Raw genomic sequence first — 15,387 nt, forward strand, 5'->3', positions numbered from 1 at the left:
ACCCTCCTCTTTATGATATCTATATTCTGGTCTGTTTTGCCTTTAGAGGAACACAGGACAAGTCTATTTCTTATTCTGTGTAACTGCTTTCAAATATTTGAAGGGAGTTCGGTTTCCTTTAGTTCTTCCTCAAAGCATTTTCTCATCTTTCTGTGTACTATTCAATTTTCCTCTTAAAACGTGGTCCCAGAGCACCTCTGTGGCTCAGTCAGCTAAGCGTCCACCTTCAGCTCAGGTCATTATCTCAGAGTACAGGGATCAAGCCCCGCATCTGGATCCCTGCTCAGCAGAGACTCTGTCCCTCATCCCTCTGCTGCTCCCCCTGCTTGTGCTCTCTCACTCTCTCTGTCAGAAAAATAAATAAAATCTTTAAAAAAACAAACAAACAACAAAACATGGTCCTTTGCATTGAACACCATTTCAGATTTGCTCCAACTAACAAAGAATAGAATCTCTGATTGCAATAACCTAGGACCCATGCTTTTGTTAATAAAATAAAAAATCATACAAGCAACCCCACCCCCATTATTGGTACCTATGAAGCTTGGAGTCAACAAAAAACCTTTGTTTTTGTTTTTTTTTTTTAAATAAAATGCTATCGCATCAAGTCTAGGTTTTCTCTCATCCCCTATTGTCATGTCATGAATTAGGCACTGTTGTCATCCCCTCTACTGAACTCACATTCTTCAGGATTTTTTAATTCTTGAGGGAAGACTTTCCTTTTAGATTCATGAAATATATTAGATACTATATTTCTTTCTTTTTTGAATTTTTAAAATAACAGCTTTATTGAGATATAATTCACATAGCGTGTGGATTTAAAGCAGACAACTCATAGGGTACCTGGGTGGCTTAGTCATTTAAGTGCCTGACTCTTGATCTCAGCTCCGGTCTTGATCTCAAGGTCTCAGTCTCAGGGTTATGACTTCAAGCCCTGTGTTGGACTCCACACTGGGGGTGGAGCCTATTTTTAAAAAAATAAATAAATAAAGTAGACAATTCACTGGTTTTTTCATTTTTCAAAATTTAAATTCAATTATTTAACATACAGTATATTATTAGTTTCAGAGGTAGAGTCCAGTGACTCATCAGTCTTATGTAACGCCCAGTGCTCATTACATCACGTGCCCTCCTTAATGCCCATGTCCCCGTTACCCCTCCCCCCATTCCCTCTCCTCCAGCAACCCCCAGTTTGTTCCCTATGATTAAGAGTCTCTTGGGGTGCCTGGGTGGCTCAGTGGGTTAAAGCCTCTGCCTTCGGCTCGGGTCATGGTCTCGGGGTCCTGGGATTGAGCCCCGCATCGGGCTCTCTGCTCAGCGGGGAGACTACTTCCCTTCCTCTCTCTCTGCCTGCCTCTCTGCCTACTTGTGATCTCTGTCTGTCAAATAAGTAAATAAATAAATCTTAAAAAAAAAAAAGTCTCTTTTGGTTTGTCTCCCTCTCTGGTTTTGTCTTGTTTTATTTTTTTCCTCCCTTCCCCTATGCTCCTTTGTTTCATTTCTTAAATTCCCCGAATGAGTGAAAGCATATGATAGACAATTCACTGATTTTTAGTTTATCCATAGAGTCAGGCAACCATCATCAAAATTAGTTTTAGAACATCTTCATCACTCCAAAAAGTACCCTAGATATTATATTTGTAAAAAGACTTTATTTATTTATTTGACAGAGAGATCACAAGTGGGCAAGGAGGCAGGCAGAGAGAGAGAGGGAGAAGCAGGCTCCCCGCTGAGCAGAGAGCCTGATGTAGGGCTCAGTCCCAGGACCCTGAGTCATGATCTGAGCTGAAGGCAGAGGTTTAAACCACTGAGCCACCCAGGCACCACCCCTCAATATTATATTTTTAACATTTACCAAAGGATATTTGTATCAGTATGTTATTTCATCTTATAACATCTTGCTTATACTACCCTTTGTGTGTTAATAAGATACAGAGTTCTTTGAAATATTCTTTGTGAATTTGATAATTTGGAGTGTTAAAATTTTTTAAGTTTACTTTTATTGCATGGTACAGTAGACTATATACAGTATGCTACCTTTTGGCAAGAAGCAAGGGGAAACTGTATATATAATGAAAAGGGCATTTGATAAGGGATGAGTAAGAATAGTGTAGAGGAGAATGAGACTTCTCTGAGTATATCTTCTAAGATAGTTTGACTTTATGGGACATGTGAATAAATGAATGAGAGTAAAATCTAACCAAATGAACCTAATGGTATATAAAATTCATAACGTAACCACACAGAAAAAGTGATTAATTCAAGTGGCTTTTGAATGTCATTTTCTGACTATAGAGTATAATGAACGTATGCTGTGTTAAATTAGCTAAACTGGCACTGTTTGCCAGAATCCTCTTCCATCATGTGCGACCTGCTCACTCACTCCAAAATATATCCCCTGAGATGGTCCAGAGCAAACTCTCTTCACCAGCGCTGTAAGACAATGCATTTGTGAGGGGAACTCTTAGAGCTCTCTGCTTGCTCTTGTAGGTAAGCCAGAAATAACAATAATTGCTACCATTTCTATGGGATGCATGTTTTAACTCTATGATGACAGGCTTCTCCTGCAGGACCCCCATCACTGACACTGTAATGAGAGCCCAAGGTAGTAACAGTCTGACTTGTTCTGCAGTCCCTCCTCATAGCTTCTAGCTCAACCTCACAGATTTCATTTTTGCCTTGTTTCTCCCACTTTACCTTTGTCTTTCTCTTCCTGACTGTCTGGCTGAAGATTTTCTGGATCCAACAGCGGACCTACAAACACCAGCCTCACCTAGACTGTTTAACCAGCTCCATGGTTGCCTGAGACCAAAAAAAAAAAAAAAACCATTCCTTTTTTTAAATATATTTTTTAAAAAATTTGTTTACTTATTTATCTGAGAGAGAGAGAAAGAGAGAGAGAGCACAAGCAGGGGGAGGGGCAGAGGGAAGGGAGAAGCAGACTCCCCACTGAGCAGGGAGCCCGCTATGGGACCCTATCTCAGGACCTTGGGATCATGACCCGAGCTGAAGTAGACGCCCAACCGAATGAGCCACCCAGGCGCCCCTCCGTCACACATTCTTATTATCTATGTATCTTAACACTTTTGCTTCTGATTAAGTACTGATTGGAATATGTTCCAAGAACAAAATGTACTACAAATGAATCTTTAACTTTATTAGGAGGCTTATTATTGGTAGTGATATTGGTTTTGTAATTCTTTTTTTTTTTTTTGGTTATGTAATTCTAAAACAATTTGTATTTATTGTGGATAGAACAAATGAGTACATATGATGATGTTGGGAATCAAGGTTCTTACTGTAGAAAAGGTTAGAAACACATTGTGAACGGAAGTTGAAGAACCCTGTGATGCTAGATTTGAATTGGAATAATTGTATTAATATAAGATTTAGAGAAAAATAATGTGTCTGTGAACATGTGTGTATGTATAGTTTAAGAAGAATATATGCTAGTTATTATACAGAGAAGATGATAGAATTAGAGATGTATACTATATAATACATATGCCATGTAAGTATATATACTTATAAATGCTTATATAATCTGTATCTGTATTTACATTTATACCTACATATAATATATATAGGTATTTATATATGATCTATATATATATATATGGTGTGTGTGTGTGTATATATATATATAAATATATAGATGTAGATATAGATTAGCTCTGTGCACTGAAGAGGTGCTTGGGAGTTATCAGTAGATATACTGCTGCCTGGTTCTTGATTTTGAAATGCCATTCTCTACTGTAAGTAATAAGGGCTCCTTTGAGAAATGGCTGATTCCAGATTTGGGGCAGGAAATGTATAAACTGAGCTTGTACAGTACGCACCTTGGTGTACTCCAGAGCAAGGGCATGATAGAATTAGGAAGAAATCACCATTTTGCCACTGCCAGTGTAACAATTACTCCAGGTGGGGACCATTAATTGTTGCTGAAAGTCTTACTGGGTAAAAGAGTGTCAGGGATCAGGGCAGTCCTGTGGTTTCGTAATGTGAAACACAGACCTCTCACTAATTATAAAGGGGGAAGCGCACATTTACAATAGCAGTCCTCCATTAACCAAGCTGATGGGGGATAATTCAACATTATGTGACAAGTCCTGATGTGGTGCACTGTCTATGTAGTATTGGGGCCAAATAATGTTAAACCTGAACATAACCATGAGGAAACCATCAAATCCAGAATGTGGGAGATTAGATAAGACAAACAACTCTAACTCTTCAAAAATTCAATAGGGAGTGCCTGGGTAGTTCAGTTTGTTAGTCATCCAACTCTTGATTTCAGTTCAGGTCACGATCTTGGGTTCGTGGGATTGATCCCAATGTCAGGTTCTGCACGGGGCATGGAGTCTCCTTGTCCCGCTCTCTCTACTTCTCTCTGTCCCCATCTCTAAAATAAATAAATAAAATCTTTTTTAAAAAAGATTTTTAAAATTCAAGATTATGAAAAACAAAAAAGTCAAGGGCAGAAAGTCAAAGGAACTGTTCCACATTAAAAGACATTAAAGAAAAAAAGAGATTAAAGAGCTTTAACAACCAAATGCAATGAAATTTAACTGAATACTGGATAAGATAAACTAGAAGAGACATTTTTGGGACAATTAGGGAACTTAAACATGAGTTATATATTAAATAATAATTATGAATGAATGTGAATTAATGTTGATATCCTTATTTTTATAAGGTGAATGGTGAAGTGTTTAAGACTGAAATGCCATTATATCTGCAATTTACTTTAAGATGGTTCAGAAAGAAATGGCGATAAAGAAAAGGCAACAATTTTTTGACAATTAGGGAATCTAGATAAAGGATATGGTCACTTGTAGTATTATTTTTGACTTTTCTGTATATTTGATATTTAAAAAAAAATGTTGGAGGGGTGTTCCTGGCTGGCTCAGTTGGTAGAGCATATAGCTCTTCCTCTCAGGGTTGTGGGTTCGACCCCCATGTTGGGTGTAGAGATTACTTAAAATTAAAATCTTTAGGGGTGCCTGGATGACTCAGTCTGTTGAGTGTTCAACTCTTGATTTCCACTCAGGTCATGAGATAGAGCCTCATGTCAGGCTCTGTGCCCAGTGGGAAGTCTGCTTGAGATTCTCTCTCCCTCTCCTTCTCCCCCTCTCCTGGTGCTTTCACCCTCATTCGCTCTCTCAAGTAAATAAACAAATCTTTAGAAAATACATAAAATCTTTTATAAATGTTGGAGGAAATTTCTTTTTTATTATATAAAAGCAGTGCATACTTACAATAATAAAACATTGTCATCAGTTTCCAAAGGAATGTTTTTTCAGGCAGTTAAAAACTTGCTAGTCATCACTACTATTAATATTACATTAAATTTTACCTTCTTTGTAGCTTTATTGTCCTCTTACATAGGATTATTCCTGAGAAATCTAGTTTTATAATGCTTTATATTTTCTGATATAGTGGACTTAAACTTTTTGTGTCATGATTCATAGATGATAAGAAAAATTTTTGGTGTGTCTCACTCAGGTTTTAATAAGACCCTATAACGTATCTCTACATATCAGATAGGGATATTCTCTTATCTTAAATGTTGTAATATTACTCTACATATCTATTTGTAATACACTTTTATTATAAACATTTGTAGCAACACCTCTCCTGGTAACTTCTTGTTCTTAAGATATATTTATGCTGTCTCATAGTTCATTTCTTCTTCATTTCTTTCGTTCCCTCAACAAATACTTACTAGATACCTACTGAGTGTCAGGAAATATGCTAAGCTTTTATGTAATCTGAATAATGAGAGTCTCAGATTTTTTGTTTGTTTGTCTTAACATTTACCATTGTTCTGGGAGAGCCTTGTATACAGTAGACTGTTTCTTTTTTTTTGTTCTTAAGGCAAGTTGGTTATTTTTTATTTTATTTATTTTTTCAAAGAGAGAGCAAGAGACTGACTGGGAGGGGCAGAGGAAAAGGGAGAGAGAATCCTAAGCAGGCTCCATGCCCAGTGCAGAGCCCAACATGATGTTCAATCCCATGACCCTGAGGTGCTGACCTGAGCCTAAATCAAGAGTCGGAGCTTAAACTGATTGAGCAACCCGTGCTCCCCCACAGCAGACTGTCAAAGAGCAAATATCTAACAGTTCCCAGCTGTTACAGACATCACAACGATCACTGTCATGTTTAAGGTCTCTAATGCTGATGTTCAAATCTGTGTTTTGCTTTATGTCTTCTTCTGAGATATAGAGACCTTTCTGCGAGATCTTGCTTCCTAAATCACAGAGAGAAAAGAGGCATTAAGACATGAACTCTCTATCTTCTAACTCCCCCAAATACAAACGTCTATGCATATTTTAACCATTCTTATCTTCTTCCCTACCTGACAGAATGAGGTGTTGCTCCTCTTTCTATATTTGATACTGTTAGCTGTTTACTTTTTCTTGAAAATCTCTAATGCCTGAGATTTCATGATCCCACATGCTCCCGGTTCTTCTCAAAAAAGGTCAGTTCTTTCTTGGCTTCTTTTTGGGTTCAGTTTTCACCATTGGGAGTTTCACTGGGGAAAGAGGACTCCATCCTTTACCCGTTTCTTTCCTCACAGAACTCCTTTACCCTTGTACCCATCCCATAGATTTTATTTACAATGATGACTTCTAGATGTGTATCACTGTCTAGATAACTCCACCTGGGCTCAAACTCTAGTATCCAACTTTCTACTTCAAGTCTCTACTTGAATGTGTCACAGGCACTACAAACTCCACAGATCCCAGACTGAGCCCTACATTCCCCACTTTATGCTCTAACAGCTGCTCAACCTGTATTTTTCTTTTTTAATTTTAGTTGGTGCCACCACCTTTGACTTTCTTATTTAAAAATAAATACCTTGTTTATATTATATCCCGGGTGTATGCCTATGTCCAGGGGACTCATCAAAATGTACATATTAAATATGTGCAACTTTTTGTATATTAAATTTATCTCAATAAACTCTTCTAAAAATTAAAGAAAAAGATAAATACTAATTTCATATTCTCTGTTACTAATGTAACAAAAATCTTTGAGGTAATCCCTGTAATCTTTTAAAATATTTGAATCCAATTACTTTTGAAGCTTTTCAACAACAGATTGGCAAATGTATGTCTTTTTAACCTTCATATCTTTTCCATGTTGGGTGTCCTCCTCAGAAGGAAAACCGGATTTTTTCCTTTTTAAAACTCTTTTATTTATTATTTGGTTACTTTTTTAAACTTTTTCTTCCAAGATCTTGGTTTCTGGTTTTGGCATCTGCCAGGATTACTTCTTGCTCTGTTATTATAATGAATCAATATTGGGCTTAGTCAAATGTTAATTTAACAATTTGATAAATATACTTATATATAACTGGGTGTATATGTACCTGGGTGGCTCAGTTGGTTGAGCCACTGCCTTCAGCTCAGGTCATGATCTTGGAATCCTGGAACTGAGTCCTGCTCCCTGCTTAGCAGAGGGTCTGCTTCTCTCTCTGACCTTACCCCTCTCATGCTCACTTGCTCTCACTCTCTCTCTCTCAAACAAATAAATAAAATCTTTAAAAATAAAAAATAAAGTTTGTAAGCAGGAGACCGTGGGTGGGGGCAGGGCCACAGTGGTGGCAGATGGCCAGCCTGGACTCAGCCAGATGCTATTACTGCTGCTGATTTACAGAAGATTAATAATCTAGACAGTAGCTTCATAATATTACTCCACCTTCAGAAGTTTTTCGGTCTATAGATCTAGACTGAAACTCCTAACCTTATATGGAAATGTGCTTAGAGATGTCTCTAGCTAAAAGTGAGTAAGCTAAAGCCAAGATTGACACAATAAAGAAATTTAAAACCCTTCTGCTTCAAGAACGGGTGGCTGAGTATTGAAGCATCCAGGGTGAGGATCACCTGTCTTCAGAACTAGTTTATTTTTACTGGGTCTGAAGGTATCTACTCCCTTCATTGAATTGACATGCCTGTTACAAGGTGTTTGTGAGCAATAAACACTATTAAAGGTTTTTTAATAATGTGGAACTGGACCAATTACTTCAAGGCCATTATAATTTCCTCAAGACACTTGTCCTTGTAATTTGACTTTGCTGGATGTTGAAAACTTGAAGTAATGGGAGGTGTAAAATCAGTTTTCCTTTCTCTTTCCCTGAAGATTTATTTCACTGGGAAGTTTACAGCGTATAGTTAGTTACACATCGTTGGGTATGATTTATTTAATTATTCTCTGTGGGAAATAAAAATTAAAAGTTATGAAGTTGCATTTCTAGAATGGGTCTAGATATAAAGCAAGTATCCCATTTTTTTCATCTCAATACATTACATACATACATACATATATAAAGTCACAATTAAAATAACCACAGATCTTAAGTGTTCTGATTTAGTTGTGTTTCTTTGCCCTTTTGGATGACAGTTGGAGAAGATACGTGGAGATGTTGGTGCATTATGCATGGAGGCGAATTATACCTACCAGTTGCTTATTTCTGTGGCAAAGAAAGATTTAGTTGGTGGAAGATAGTGTTGAGAGTTGCTTACAGGAGATGAAGAATGAATGGAGAGAAGCTGATGGGATATTTTGGTGAGAGTCTTTTTGTGGTCCTGGACTTGAGAACCTGCAAAGCAAAGTCCCATGGATGTAGAGAGCAGGCCTTTCTCCCCATATCTGCACAGAACCCAGCCTGTTTTGGCAATGTGTAGACAGTGACTCTGGGACTACCAGTGGGCTGCATCTTTGGCATGAGTAGTGGAGAACCTGCAAAGGGCACCCTCAACAATAGCATGAGTTGTTCTCCTTCAGACAATGTCAAAGACAGTGGACAATGGCCAGGAGCAACTGAAACAGAAGAGGAAGAACATAGTAGATCCCAAGTGGGAACTGGTTTGTGAACACCCGAAAGGTGCAGGGTCAACGTTACATTATTGCAGGGACACCATCCATATTTTGTTCAGTATAAATCTCAGTTGTGCTTCAGGGAGTGACATTTACCCAGGACACAATATCAGTCACACCCCCTGGAATTGGGCAATGTGGCTGCCTGGTCCTGGGAAGCATTCCTTTTGGAGACTCCCAGAAATAATTACAGGCTTCTTTACATGGGCTGCTGAGGTTCAGACTATCAACTGGTAGGGACTTAAACCATTGTGATTTTGAATTTTCAGTTAATATGTCTTCATTTTAGTCATATGGTCTAATAACATCTGGGAATCCTGGCTGCTTGGTTTTATATTGTTCTTGTCAGATATTGCTGTGTTCTCTTATAGCAGGGGCCCAGCTGGAGTCTAAGCAGTGTTCCAGATTCAAGTGTATTTGGAGGACTGGTGGGACATGCCTGCCAGTAGCCCATTTACATGAGGGCTTGGAATGACTTATAGATGGGTGAAGGGCCATGAACTAGTGTTGCATACAGCGATTCTGGTAATAGTATATTATCTGTATTTAGATTATTCTCCATTCTTGCAGTTTTTACTCATACCCGAGTTTTGAGGTAAATCTGCAAAAGGGTCACATTTAATTTAAATCTGTTTAGTACGGAGTTGAAAGCAAACTCCAGTGGAAGAATCACAGTGCAGACCATTCTGTAGTGAGGCCATGCTATCTGAAGGAGAGAATTATACATCTTTGAGAAACATTTCTTGGTGCATTACTGGACCCTAATGGAGACAGAATATTTGACCATGGAGAACCAAGGGGCTGTGAGTCCAGAAATGCCCATTAAGGGTTTTATCAGTCCTGCCAAGTTATAAAGTCAATGGGTCCCGCAGCATTCCATCAAAAGATTGAAATGGTATATTTGATATCAAGCTTGAACAGAACCAAAAGACAGAAGCAGGTAGCCTAGACCTTCATGTCACCCACCACAATTACACAAGTACCCCTCTCTTCACTCATACCTATGGCCATGTTGTGGGAGAAGATTCTGTAAAACCAGCTAAAGAAGGAAGGAAAAGCCCAAATTTGGCTCATGGATGTGTCAGCTAGGTACATAAGTAAAAACTGAATATGTATATGGTTGCATTATGTCCACATTTAGGGATGGCCTTAAACAATTGTTGGCAGGGAAAATCTTCCCAGCAGGCAAAGCTATGAATGGTACAACTGATTACCCACTTTGTGGGGAAGGGAAAGTGGGCCAAGATGAGAATATATGCATATTCTTGTGCAGTGGTCAGTGATCAGGGCCCTAGGACGGAAAGCCTGACAGACTGGATACAAGGAAATCTAGAGATGGGTCTTATGAATAGACACAGGAGAGTTGGCACAAAGTGTGCAGATCTCCATATCAAATGTTCATGTCCTCCAGGAAGCACTCATCATGGATAAGACATTCAACAGCCAAAGAGACCAAATGATTAGGCCAGTCGATGTCAGTCAGTCTACATCATAGGACATCCCAGGGCTGACACAATGGGCACATGAGCAAATTGGCCATGGTGGCCAAGGCTGGGGTTATATATAGGCCCAATACCTTGGCCTCCCATTGCCAGGGCTGTTCTAACTACTGCTGCCAACCGGTCATCTCAGAGACCAGCAGTGAACCCTAGATGTGGCATCATTTATTGAGGAGACCAGTTGGTTACTTGGTGGCAAATTGACCACATTAGGCATCTTGTTTTCTCCCTCAGTAATATCAAAAATACCTAGCAGTCTCTCAAAGCCAACTAATAGAGCTCTAGTTTTTTTTTTTTTTACAACGGAACAAAGCTGAAGCAAATACCCTTTTATTTTTTTTTATTTTTTATTTTTTTAAAGATTTCATTTATTTATTTGACAGACAGAGATCACAAGTAGGCAGAGAGGCAGGCAGAGAGAGAGGGGGAGGCAGGCTCCCCGCTGAGCAGAGAGCCCGACGTGGGGCTCGATCCCAGGACCCCGGGATCCTGACCCGAGTTGAAGGCAGAGGCTTTAACCCACTGAGCCACCCAGGCGCCCCGCAAATACCCTTTTAACGTGTAGTCTTAGTCATTGATGCTTTTACTCCTATGGGATATAAAGTAGATGTGACATTTCTTGAAAAAGGTACAAACAACTGTAATTTTTTTTTTTTTAATTTATTTGACAGACAGAGATCACAACCAGGCAGAGAAGCAGGCGGAGAGAGAGGAAGGGAACCAGGCTCCCCGCTGAGCAGAGAGCCCGATGTGGAGCTCGATCCCAGGACCCTGGGATCACGACCCGAGCCGAAGGCAGAGGCTTTAACCCACTGAGCCACCCAGGTGCCCCCAAACAACTGTAATTTAAATAGGTACTGCCAATTGTTTATAAAAAAGCCTCTAATGCATCCTATTTCCACCAACAAATATGTGAGACTTTCCTTCTCTGCACATTCTTGCCAACAACAGGCATTATTTTGACAAATAGATTTAAAAGTGATATCTCCTTGTTAAGTACATTTCTTTAAGTACATTTCCCTGACCATTAGCAAGTTTACTATTTTTTATGTGTTTAATGGTCATTAGATTTTTCTGTGGGGCTCAATCCCAGGACCCTGGGATCATGACCCGAGCCGAAGGCAGAGGTTTAACCCACTGAGCCACCCAGGCGCCCTTCCATGTAGCTTTTTTTTTTTTTTTAACATTTTATTTATTTATTTGACACAGAGAGAGAGATCACAAGTAGGCAGAGAGGCAGGGGGAAGCAGGCTCCCCGCCAGAGCAGAGAGCCCGATGTGGGGCTCGATCCCAGGACTCTGAGATCATGACCTGAGCCGAAGGCAGAGGCTTTAACCCACTGAGCCACCCAGGCGCCCCTCCATGTAGCTTTTAAAGTTATTTTGTCCAAGTCCAACCTGCACCCATACTCTATTAGAGTATTAATTAGAATTTTACTAAATTTATACATTGTTTTGGGAAAATTGACTTTTTAATAATATGAATGTTCTCATTCAAGAGCATGAATACATTTCCTTTTGCTCAGAGATTGTTTTATATTCCGAAATGTGATGTTATTATTTTTCTCATTTACTTTCTGTGCTTTTCTTGTCAAATTTATCTTTAGGTGATTTAGATGTTTTTCTCTTATTATGAATGGAGTATTTCACTTCATTTCCTTTTCTAAATACTTATCAAAGAATAGAGAAAAGCTATTAATTCCTATATGTTTAGCTTGTCTTCAGTCATCTTACCAAATTCTTTTAGAAATTCTAGTATTTTTTAACCACAGCTCTTGCAATTTATCTGCTTTCTCCCCTAAAATTTATACCGTTTTTCCTGTCTTACTGAATGTACTAGACTGTTCAAGCCATTGTTAAATAATAATACTGATATAGCATCCCTCACTAGTTATTGATTTTAATGAAGTGTGGTGTTTGTCTACTTTTCCTGTTTCTGTTTCCCTGTGGGCTTTTGGTAAGTAGTCTACTAAGAGCTTTCTTCTATTTTATGTAGATTTTTAAAAATTAGGAATGGCTAGTGGATTTTATCAACATTGATAAATTGACATTTATCAACACCTATTGACGTGATATAGTTTTTCTCCTTTAATTTGTTGATATAATGGTTATATTGATAGAGTTCCTATTACTGAACCATCTAAAAAAAAAAGCCCTGATTACATTACTGTATTAAATGTAATTGTTTGGAATCATGTATCTATATTCATAAGCTAGGAAATGTGAATCTATATTCATAAATGAGACTGGTCTATAATATTAATGTTAAAATTGGCTGACTTCATAAAATGAATTAGTGGCTTTTTTGTCTTTTCATTAATAGAGCCTGGAGTAATTTAAATAACATTGAAATTTTATGCTATTTAAGGAACAAATAAAAATCATGGGGCACCTTGATGGCTCAGTCAGTGAGCGTGTGACTCCCTCATGAGAGGGAGCCCCGCTTTGGGTATAGACTTAGAATGAAAGAAAGAAAGAGAGAAAGAAATCGGTTTGTTGTATTTTACAATGTTAGTGTTTAACATATTCAATTCCATCTGTAGTAATTGTTCTATTTTGTTTGCCATCTTTCATGGGTCAGTTTTGTTTATATAGGAAATCATCTATTTATCTGTTTATCCTAGTTTTCAAATTGGTTGACATAAAGCTGTATGTGGTATTCTCTTAGAATTCTTTCAATAACTCTATCTCTGGTATGTCTCCTTTCTCATTCCTAATCCCTGTGATTTCTTCCTAATTAGACTAATAAAGTTTTGTTATTCTTTTTTTTAAGGTTTTATTTATTTATTTGACGGACAGAGGTCACATGTAGGCAGAGAAGCAGGCAGAGAGAGAGGAGGAAGCAGGCTCCCTGCTGAGCAGAGAGCCCGATGATGCGATGATGCGTGGCTCCATCCCAGGACCCTGGGATCATGACCGGAGCCAAAGGCAGAGGCTTTAACCCATTGAGCCGCCCAGGCGTCCCAAGTTTTATTATTCTTTATGAAGAAAGTGTTTTATGTTATCAAAAGAGAATAATTGGTTATAAGACAGCATACATTTCTCAATTTTTTAAAAGATTTTATTTATTTATTTGAGAGAGAGAGAGCACACATGGGCAAGTGAGGGAGCAGAAGCAGAAGGAGCAGCATGGGCAGAGGGAGAAGCAGGCTCCCCTCTGAGCAGGAAGCGCAATGTGGGGCTTGGTTCCAGGACCCTGGGTTCACGACCTGACCCACAGCCGCTTAACAGACTAAGCCATCCAGGCGTCCCCTCAGTTGTTTTTGATGATGACGAGAGATGATGTATTTCTCCAGAAAAAATATTAAAGAAACTTTTTAAAAAGCCACAAAAATAGGCAAACAGACATTGATATGACAGACAGAAAATAATGGGGAGAAAAGTGAGAAATAAATATAAATTAAGTAGGGGCGCCTGGTGGCTCAGTGGGTTAAAGCCTCTGCCTTCGGCTCAGGTCATGTGGGATCGAGCCACGCATCGGGCTCTCTGCTCCGTGGAGAGCCTGCTTTCTCCTCTCTCTCTGCCTGCCTCTCTGCCTGGTTGTGATCTCTGTCTGTCAAATAAATTTAAAAAAAATATATATATATACATATATATATAAATTAAGTATAATTATCTTCATTATCATTAATGGACTTCAAGTAACACTTTAAAAATAAATGCCTGTCCATTTAACAAGTAGATGAGCACACTTAAGCAGAGGCACCTTGCAAAGAGTACACTTTGCTTTGGGGGAAAAGTGCAGCCAAACTTCTGCTGATAAGGAAAAGGTTTTCTCAGTTATCAAAGTGTCTTTTCTCAGTGTATAGTGGGAAATAGTGATTAGTTCTTCTTACTTTGTTGTCAAAGACAGTTTTTAAATTAAAATACTTGTCATCAGCAGGTAAGTAGTAATTTAAATGAAGGCAGTCCTTGTTTGAAGGAAAAACCTTAGGATTTTTTTAGTTTTATATTTTGTTTTTGTTTTTGTCTCTGTTGGTTTAAGAGTACTGAAAAATATTATATATGATAGTTCACAAAATAATTGTTTGGGAAATGATAATTTTAAGTATAACTAATCAAAATAAATCCACTTCTGAGTGCCTGGCTGGCTTAATTGGTGGAGCAGGAGACTCTTGTTCTTGGGGTTGTCAGTTTGAGCCCTGCATTGGGTGTAGGGATTACTTGGGGCCTGGGTTGGCTCATTGGGTTAAGCCTCTGCCTTTGGCTTAGGTCATGATCTCAGGGTCCTGGGATCGAGCCCTGCAATGGGCTCTCTGCTCAGCAAGGAGCCTGCTTCCCCCTCTCTCTCTGCCTGCCTCTCTGCCTACTTGTGACCTCTCTCTCTCTATGTCAAATAAATAAAATCTTTTTAAAAAAAAATCTTAAAATAGTCCCATTTTGTTTAACTATTTACAGTTTTCTTATAAATAACACTACAAGATTCGAATCTTTATAGATTCTGGCATTTTTCTTTTCCTTTTTTAAAAAAATAATTCATTTATTTATTTGAGAGAGTGCATGCAAGCATGAGCAGGGTGAGGGGCACAGGGAGAAGCAGATTCCCTGCTGAGCAAGGAACCCCACAAGGGGCTCAATCCCACAACCCTGGGATTATGACCTGAGTTGAAGGCAGGTGCTTAACTGACTGAGCCACCAAGGTGCCCTGGAATCTGGCATTTTTCATTGTTGCAATGCAAGAAATAAAGCATTTATACATAGAGTAAACTAATATTATTAGTTTAGTTTTATTATAGCTATTATATTTGTGTAGCTAGTACCAATTTTGTAGAGAAGGAACTGAGAACAGAACTCAGAATAATTAAATGCACCTCCTAACATATTGCTGTCATCATCATTAATTTATGCTAATTCTGATCTTTTATTTTTGACATTTAATAAATACCATTCATTAATATATTAATTATATGCCAAACAGTAAAATAAATGATAATACTCTTATTTAATCTTCCCACCAACACTGTCAATATGTATCCTAACTATCTAGCCTAATATCTATTTATATCATT

Source organism: Martes martes, assembly GCF_963455335.1.
Source record: "Martes martes genome assembly, chromosome: 11".
Taxonomy (NCBI): domain Eukaryota; kingdom Metazoa; phylum Chordata; class Mammalia; order Carnivora; family Mustelidae; genus Martes; species Martes martes.